Here is a 10,001-nt window from a genome sequence, read left to right as displayed (position 1 = left end):
GTTCACCACCTCCTGCCTCTCTGAACTCCTTTCTTCCAAGGGCTCGTAACTCCACAGCCATGGGCTTAGGAGAGGACACATGTCTGGAGAGAGACCTTCCTTTTCTCCTCCTTTCTCCTTATTTCTTCTCAAAGTAGGGTTTGTGTGGGGTAGAGGGAAGGAAATCTTGTGCTTAAAAGTAAATAAGTATTGGCACCTTCTGTATACAAGATATTGCCTTTAGAATTACATATGCATTATCTCCTTTATGATTAGCAAAACCCTGATGAGGTAGGTACTCTTTCATAACAAGGGAAACAGGAGTTGTAGAGATGAAACGAAATTTCCCCTGGGCAACTCTTTAGGTTAGCACTCTGATTCAGAACCTGCTCTGTCTCGCTCTAGAAATGAAAAATCCTTAATACTCTTTTAGCTTTTAGTTTTCCATTAGGGATTGAACTGGGTTGAAACTGAGTTTTCGATTTAACATGACTCAAGTCTATCTGCTTCATCCCCATTCCAGTGAGAGACCAGGAGGTCTGTTTCTCCTTAGTCCTTAGAAATGGAACCATTGGCTCTTGCCTTCATTGGTGTGCATTTTAGTTTTCATTTCTCCTGCCCGAAAGTTTCAAAATCTGGCCTAAGCCCAAAATTGCCAAGTGCACCCAGGAAAGCAAGCCAGGATACTTCACCTATAAAGGCTCTTCCCTCTCTGGAATTTTAGTTGATCTAGTTCCTATTGTTTCCCGAGAGCTAAGGTTTTTAAAATTTTAATTTTTGTGACTTAGTTGTTTTTTAAACCAACTTTAGCCAGGGGAGATTTGGTCTCTGGACCTACTCCATCCTGCGTACTCAGGAAAGGAAGTCTTAGCCACAGTTTTGACAATGATATGACCAGTTTTGGTGGCCTCCTGCCAGGTGTGACGAGCTGAGTCTGTCTAGTCTTTCAGTTGTAGCAGCAAAGCCAACTGACACTTTCTGGTAGGAATTCCACACTCGGTAATTTTACCATCAAATACATCTGCGGGGCAACGTGGGTCTGAAGTAAAGCAAGTAGTCCTGGTACAGGGCCCCATCGATGGGACAGGTGTTGTGCTAGCGATTCCCGACGCCAGAACACACTGCATCTCAGGAAACGTTCCTCTGAACCACTTACCCCAGTTATGCTCCAGTTGTCTGATGACAAGTGAAGCCCTTTTGCATGTTATGTTATTGAGCCATCATGTGTTCTAGGAAGAGAGAGAAGCTTATCAACCTCAATTCATGAATGGGAGAACTGAAATTTCTGATGCGTAAGCTGCAAACAATTTTCATTTTAGCTTAGTGGATTAACAGGTTGACTTATTTCACAGTATAAGTAGATGCTTCTGTCTACATCCCAGACATATTTCTACTGCCTTTTACATAGATCCATCCCAAGTTTCCCTTCCCCAAATGATCATCCTTGAGGTGAGGCGAAGCATTTATTTTAAACAAGATACACATTGTTTGTGACAGTGGTTTTTTGGACTTTCAACATACAGAAATTTCCTGGTTTGTCTGTTAAAACAGAGATTTCATAGCCCCACTCCGTAGAGATTCTGATCTTGTAGGCTTTCAGAAAGGTCTAGGAGTCTGAGATTTGTGGGTAATCTGTAGCCACAGTTCAAGTGATACTCATCGATAGCTTCCTTGTATTGATCTGAATAGTAATCGTGTGTGTGTGTGTGTGTGTGTGTACGTGTGTGACTATATCTCTTTCTTTGAAATCATTTCCTACAGTTAATTTTTAAAAATTTAACCAATGCTCTGTCAACCACTTCTCAAACTAACTTCATTAGAACCTTCTGACCTTTGTATCATGGATATTCTGAAATAGCATTGGATGGCTCCAGGGAATTGAGGACTGTTAGTGGGTTTAATTTAAGAATGGGTTGTTTCTATGGCCTATGTGTTCTCTATATTGATACTGATTTCCAGAATGTGATTAGATTTCAGGCCATAAAAGACATTTGTATTGAAATATAATGTGCACTTTAGTATCTGAACAGTAGCTAAATGAATACAGTTTTAAAAGATAATCAGTGTGACTGTCTAGGTGAAATAAATCAACATTGCAGACCCAGAAATCCAATGATTGTTTTTTCTTACTTGATTTATGGTTGCATGGCTGTTCACTTTATAGAGTCATTGTGGGATGTATGTATATGGTTCATGAACATTGATAATTTATTTTACTTGATAGTAAACAAATTAATTTTAAAGAAGAGAGAGAAGTGAGAACAGCCAGTTTATTCATGGAGATGAGGTTCAGTGGTAAAATCCTGAAGATTCTCTTTGCATCTGTGCTGCCAGGGTCTATGGCATATATGGCCCAGGGCTTCCTGCTTGCCTTCAGAAAACGGAGCAAGTTCATTCTCCACTGTTGTGTTTAATGAGTTCCTAAGTGAGACAAGCATTACTTGGGTCCTGAGACAATCTGACAGAGAGACAAGCATCACACTGGGTTAGATAAGATCCAGAGACTATACCAGTGCCCAGATTGTTCTTACTCATTGCAAATCACAAATGAACAAAAGATTGAATTCTCATCTTTTAATGATATCAAATCATGTGAGGATAATGTGGTAACTGGCCAATTAGTCAGTACTCTCACATTTGTGTTCTGCACAATTTTCCCTCAACCTTTACCAAGAGTTAATTAACTCTTTTGATGTGTGCAATGCCACATCTTCGGTCTCAACAAGTGGCTCTTCACATCATTAAAACATTAGAATGACACTAAATCACTGTAACATTTACTTCTTTAAACATATTAATTTTTAAATATGATTTTATGTATTTATTTGAGAGAGAGAGAGCAAGCATGAGCAGGGGGGAAGGGCAGAGGGAGAGGGAGAAACAGGCTCCCTGTTGAGCAGGGAGCCCGATGCAGGGCTTGATCCCAGGACCCTGAGATCACGACCTGAGCCGAAGGCAGACGCTTACCGACTGAGCCACCCCGGCGCCCCTTAAACATATTAATTATATACGAGCTAGCCGTTTCCAGCTATATAAGTCAATATATGCCGGGCTCAAGCATGACTCCTTCTATGTGCTTTGTTGTCCTTGTACTTAAATCTATAACTTCCCTGTGATACCGTCAGTGGGGATTCTCCTTGTTTTCATTAAGCTTCCCTTGGAATTGTAGAGCCCACAGTTCTTGTAAAGATTTCCTCAGTAGTTTGGGCACCTGGGTGGCTCAGTCGGTTAAGCATCTGCCTTCGGCTCAGGTCATGATCCCAGGGTCCTGGGATCAAGTCCCTCATCGGGCTCCTTGCTGTGAAGGGAGCCTGCTTCTCCCTCTGCTCCCCACTTGTGCTCTCTCTCACTATCTCTGTCTCTCTCTCTCAAATAAATAAATAAAATCTAAAAAATAAAAATAAAAAAAGATTTCTTCAGTAGTTTATCAGCAACTGACTGTGTAATTAAAAAACGAGTTAAATTCATAGGTATTTTTGCAATGTTGTTTTAAGTCTTCATCTCAGTCTAGTTTATAGGACAGCTCTGACTGTACTTACCTTTGTGTTTTAACAAAGCACTGCTCTGATCTTTGTTTTGATATTTGGCAACTCGTTTTAGGTGGAAGTGGCCATTGCACTTGAGAATACAGCCAATTAGAGTTTCTTCTTTCATTTTTTTATGATACTGTTACTTACTCTCCATCACTGTATTCTATTAATCATTTTTACCTCCCACTGAAGCATATGAGAGACACACACACACACACACACACAGAAGGGTATCTATTAAGAAGTCAAAGGTTTGTGAGAGAACTGAAGGCTGTCATGAGATATTTTCAGTTAGTGAGAATCCAGAGCTGAAGTAGACTCTTATCATTCTACTCCACCCACGTTTGGGAGTAAAAGGCCAGCAGGAAAGTAACTTACTTACAAATCTCGACCTGATATAGGGACCGTAGGAGAGGTAACCAACGGCTGTACTGTTTTGAGTTGCATGCCAGATAAGCTTTCTTTCGGTTCTTTTTTAACAGCTTTGTTGAGGGATTATTCATATACCATAAAATTAACCCATTTTAGGTGAAGGCTTAATCATGCTTAGTAATTTAAAATTGTGCAACCATCTCCACAATTCAGTTTTAGAACAATTCCATCAACTTCCCAAAGTCCCTTGTGTCTTTGGGCAGTTCATTTCTGTTCCCATGCTCCAGACCCAGACAAACACGAAGCTATGTTCTGCCTCTATTCATTTGTCTTTTTGGAACATTGAGGTTCATTCCTGATGTAGCGTGTATTAATTAAATGTGTTTCATTTTATTCCCAAATAGTATTCCATTGTGTGGATATGCCACATTTTGTTTATTCACCAGTTGATAGACATTTGAATTGTTTCCACTTTGGCTACTATAAATGATACCGCTATGAACATTCACGGACAAGTCATTGAAGGCACATAGGTTTTCAGTTCTTTTCAGTAGAAACCTACAAGTTGAAATGCCAAACTGCTTTCCAAGGACTCTACCTTTACAAAGGATTCCCATTTTGCCACATCCTCACTAATACTAGTTATTTTCAGTCTTTTTGATATAGTCATTCAGTAAAGTAGGAAGTGATATATCATTTTGATGGAGGAAGTTCAAGAATATTGGAGGGGCACCTCGGTGGCACCGTCAGATAAGCATCAGCCTCTTGGTTTTGGCTTGGGTCATGATCTCAGGGTGGTGAGATGGAGCCCCATGTCAGGCTCTGTGCTCAGTAAGGAGTCTGCTTCAGATTCTCTCCCTCTACCCCTCCCCAACATGCTCTCTCTCAAATAAACAAATAAATCTTTAAAAAAAATATTGGAGAAGGATACCAAGTCAGAATTTCAAATAATAGTGATGTACACAAGCATATTGTCACCTGAGTCAAAAGCACTGTCCAATCTAAAATTTGGATATTTTGCTTACCATGGATTTTATTTACATTAATTTTTATTTTTTTAAGTACTGCATTAAAACATTATTTATCCCAATTACTGAGATTTGGGTGCCTCCTTAAATTTTACACCAGATATAGGTAACTCAATCCCTTCACCACAGTCCTTGGGAGTTCAGCAGAGCTTTCCAAGTTTCCTGGCCTCCATCTCCCAAAGCATTAGGTAGTTGCCATCTGCAGCTTTGAATAATGCCTCTAGATTCTGCATTACCTTGTATTTTTGTGCCAGCAAGGATGCCATAGAAAAAAAGTGGATACATATCGATCTAAGGCAAACCCAGTGAAAAGGTTACATGAACATTTCTTAGTCGAGGTAAAACGAGGAAGTGATCAATAACAGCTCTTATGGATGCAAAGGATGAGTTCATGGATTATACTGTCACAAACTCCAAAGATATCTTTGCCAAGGAGCAAAGGGATGCATTCTTGGATTCAGGAAAATGGAGAATGTGGGTTTTCAATATTTATGTGCTAGCCCATTGTTTGTGTTACAACACAAAGTAGGTAAATGACCTCAAGTAGCTCACAGTGTTTGTCCTTCAGAGATCACACATATCAGGCAGCAAAGGTAGACATTGTATGATTATATATCAAAACAGGTCACACACTTCCAGAACTGTGAGCAGTAACTTTAGAGAGACCATTGAGTTCTAACGAGATAGGGAAAGATTTTCACAAATGACACATAGAGTACGAGTCCATAGAAATAGTAAATGAGAAGGATATTAGCTTGGTGCTACTTTAGGACCTATGTCAGGGTGACAGAGTTAGAGAATGCTGCCAAAAAGGTATATTGTGAATTTACAGGCTTTTGTTCCATGGCACCTTTTTTGGGCAAAGCACTTGGTAAAAAAAAAAAAGCGGGGGGGGGGAAGAGAGATGGGCTAGGAATGAACAATTTAGCGCACCCTCCATTAACAAAAAATGGGGAAATGCTGGGAAATTTTCAAGAACATTTTAGAAGGACAAAAATCCTGGAGTTGAGAGGGAGGAGTCCAAGATGGCAGAGGAGTAGGAGACGTTAGTTTTGTCTGGTCCCAGGAATTCAGCTAGATAGCCACTAAATCCTTCTAAACACCTGAAAACTCAACCAGAGATTGAAGAAAAGAACAGCTGCAACTCTACAAATAGAAAAGTGACCACTTTCTGCAATGGTAGGAGGTGAGGAGAAGTGAGTCTAAGGTGATATGTGGGAAGATAAACTGCGGTGGGAGGGAGCCGCTGTAAGCTTGCTACCAGAAAGTGATAATAGCAGTGGAGCACAAAATTGGAACTTTTAGAGGTCTCTTCTGGTAAAGGACATCACTCAGGCTGCTATGTGGGGGTGGAACCCTCGCTGGGACAGTGTGGTCTCAGGATCCTTGGGGTCATGGGAAGACCAGGGGTGCCTGAGTGCGGCAGAGCTCCCAGGTTTCAGAGCGGGGAAGCCAGCTGCAGAGACAGAGCCAGGGAATGGGCTCTCAGCTCGGGGTTGCCATAAACGAAAAACCACCTCAGAGTCGGACCACTGCTCTCTGAGCAGGGGCCCAATAAATGGCAGAACTGGCAAGACACCCCCTTCCTACCCCAGGAGGAGCAGCACAGAAGCGCACTGCAGGAGTCTGTAGGGTTTGGAGACTTGAAATGGGGTTGCCTCTCTGAGATAGAAATGCTGGTTCACAGACTTGGGAGGGCATGGAGAGTAGACAGAAAACAGGGAGACAAGAGTCTGCTTTTCCCTGAGGGCTCACTGAGGAGTGTGGCCCCAAGCTCTTGGCTCCAGGGCTGGAGATTGGGAGGCTGCCATTTCATTCTCATCCACTAAAGCTGCATGTGGAGATCCTTCAGGGAACAAAAGCCACAAAGACCAATCCGAGCTGCTTACTTAGCCTGGCCCCTGGCAAGAGCGGTGCTGTTGGGGGGAGTGGAGCAAAGACACCTGAGAATCAACACAAGAGGCCCTTCCCCCAGAAGATCAGCAAGAACTCCCAGCTAAGACGAAGTTTATGGATCACACAGAGCTGCAAAACTCCAGCACTAGGGGAAAATATATTGTATATAGAATTCATGGGGGTTTTTTTTGCCCATGATTCTTTAGTCTTTCAATTTTAATTTTTTCTTTCCTTTTTCAAGCAATTTCTTATTTTATCAACTCTTTTAAGTCTTTTTTCATTTTCATTTTTACACTTAAATTCTATCCTTTCAATGTATTTAATTTTATTTTTGTATATACGTAAGTTTTTCTTTCTTTACAATTTTGGGATGCAGTTTCTTCTAACAGACCAAAATACACCCAGGATTTAGTGTATTGCTCTGTTCTGTTCACATGTCTGTTTATATTCCTTTTTTTTTTTTTTGACTTCTAATTTTCGGTTTTACAGTTGCATTCTATTCTTTCACCTATTTAATTTTACTTTTGTACATATATAAGTTTTTCTTTCTTTATAATTTTGGGATATAGTTTTCTTTTTTTTAAATAATTTTTTATTGTTATGTTAATCACCATACATTACATCATTAGTTTTTGATGTAGTGTTCCATGATTCATTGTTTGTGCATAACACCCAGTGCTCCACGCAGAATGTGCCCTCTTTAATACCCATCACCAGGCTAACCCATCCCCCCACCCCCTCCCCTCTAGAACCCTCAGTTTGTTTTTCAGAGTCCATCGTCTCTAATGGTTCATCTCCCCCTCCGACTTACTCCCCTTCATTCTTCCCCTCCTGCTATCTTCTTTTTTTTTCTTAACATATACTGCATTATTTGTTTCAGAAGTACAGATCTGTGTTTTATCAGTCTTGTACAATTCACAGAGCTCACCATAGCACATACCCTCCCCAATGTCTATCACCCAGCCACCCCATCCCTCCCATCCCCCACCACTCCAGCAACCCTCAGTTTGTTTCCTGAGATTAAGAATTCCTCATATTAGTGAGGTCATATGATACATGTTTTTCTCTGATTGACTTATTTCACTCAGCATAACACCCTCCAGTTCCAACCACGTCGTTGCAAATGGGAAGATCTCATTCCTTTTGATGGCTGCATAATATTCCATTGTGTATATATACCACATCTTCTTTATCCATTCATCTGTTGATGGACATCTTGGCTCTTTCCACGGTTTGGCTATTGTGGACATTGCTGCTATAAACATTGGGGTGCACGTACCCCTTCGGATCCCTACATTTGTATCTTTGGGGTAAATACCCAGTAGTGCCATTGCTGGATCGTATGGTAGCTCTATTTTCAACTGTTTGAGGAACCTCATACTGTTTTCCAGAGTGGTTGCTCCAGCTTGCATTCCCACCAACAGTGTAGGAGGGCTCCCCTTTCTCCGCATCCCCTCCAACATCTGTCGCTTCCTGACTTGTTAATTTTAGCCATTCTGACTGGTGTGAGGTGGTATCTCATTGAGGTTTTGATTTGGATTTCCCTGATGCCGAGCGATGTTGAGCACTTTTTCATGTGTCTGTTGGCCATTTGGATGTCTTCTTTGGAAAAATGTTCATGTCTTCTGCCCATTTCTTGATTGGATTATTTGTTCTTTGGGTGTTGAGTTTGATAAGTTCTTTATAGATTTTGGATACTAGCCCTTTATCTGATATGTCATTTGCAAATATCATCTCCCATTCTGTTGGTTGTCTTTTGGTTTTGTGGACTGTTTCTTTTGCTCTGCAAAAGCTTTTTATCTTGATGAAGTCCCAATAGTTCATTTTTGCCCTTGCTTCCCTTGCCTTTGGCGATGTTTCTAGGAAGAAGTTGCTGCGGCTGAGATCGAAGAGGTTGCTGCCTGTGTTCTCCTTTAGGATTTTGATGGACTCCTGTCTCACGTTTAGGTCTTTCAACCATTTGGAGTCTATTTTTGTGTGTGGTGTAAAGAAATGGTCCAGTTTCTTTCTTCTGCTTGTGGCTGTCCAATTTTCCCAACACCGTTTGTTGAAGAGACTGTCTTTTTGCCATTGGACATTCTTTCCTGCTTTGTCAAAGATTAGTTGACCATGGAGTTGAGGGTCCATTTCTGGGCTCCCTATTCGGTTCCATTGATCTATGTGTCAATTCTGGAGAATTCTGAGAATTCTCCTCAATTCTGGAGAAAGTTCCATGGGCACTAGAGAAGAATGTGTATTCTGTTGCTTTGGGATGGAATGTTCTGAATATGTCTGTGAAGTCCATTTGGTCCAGTGTTTCATTTAAAGTCTTTATTTCCTTGTTGATCTTTTGCTTAGATGATCTGTCCATTTCAGTCAGGGGGGTGTTAAAGTCCCCCACTATTATTGTATTGTTGTCAATGTGTTTCTTTGCTTTTGTTATTAATTGCCTTATATAATTGGCTGCTCCCATGTTAGGCGCATAGTTATTTACAATTGTTAGATCTTCTTGTTGGATAGACCCTTTAAGTAGGATATAATGTCCTTCTTCATCTCTTATTACAGTCTTTCTTTTAAAATCTAATTTGTCTGATATAAGGATTGCCACCCCAGCTTTCTTTTGGTGTCCATTAGCATGGTAAATGGTTTTCCACCTCCTCACTTTCAATCTGGGGGTGTCTTTGGGTCTAAAATGAGTCTCTTGCAGACAGCATATTGATGGGTCTTGTTTTTTAATCCAATCTGATAGCCTGTGTCTTTTGATTGGGGCATTTAGCCCATTTACATTCAGGGTAACTATTGAAAGGTATGAATTTAGTGCCATTGTATTGCCTGTAAGGCGACTGTTACTCTAAAGTGTCTGTGTTCCTTTCTGATCTATGCTGCTTTTAGGCTCTCTTTTTGCTGAGAGGACCCCTTTCAATATTTCTTGTAGGGCTGGTTTCATGTTTGCAAATTCCTTTAGTTTTTATTTGTCCTGGAAGATTTTTATCTGTCCTTCTATTTTCAATGACAGCCTAGCTGGATATAGTATTCTTGGCTGCATATTTTTCTCATTTAGTGCTCTGAAGATATCTTGCCAGTCCTTTCTGGCCTGCCAGGTCTCTGTGGATAGGTCTGTTGCCAATCTAATGTTTCTACCATTGTAGGTTACATATCTCTTCTCCCGAGCTGCTTTCAGGATATTCTCTTTGTCTCTGAGACTCGTTAGTTTTAC

The sequence above is a fragment of the Zalophus californianus genome, chromosome 7 (genome assembly GCF_009762305.2).
Source record: "Zalophus californianus isolate mZalCal1 chromosome 7, mZalCal1.pri.v2, whole genome shotgun sequence".
Classification (NCBI taxonomy): Eukaryota; Metazoa; Chordata; class Mammalia; order Carnivora; family Otariidae; genus Zalophus; species Zalophus californianus.
The sequence above is the reverse complement of the archived record's forward strand: the minus strand, read 5'-3'. Positions refer to the sequence as shown.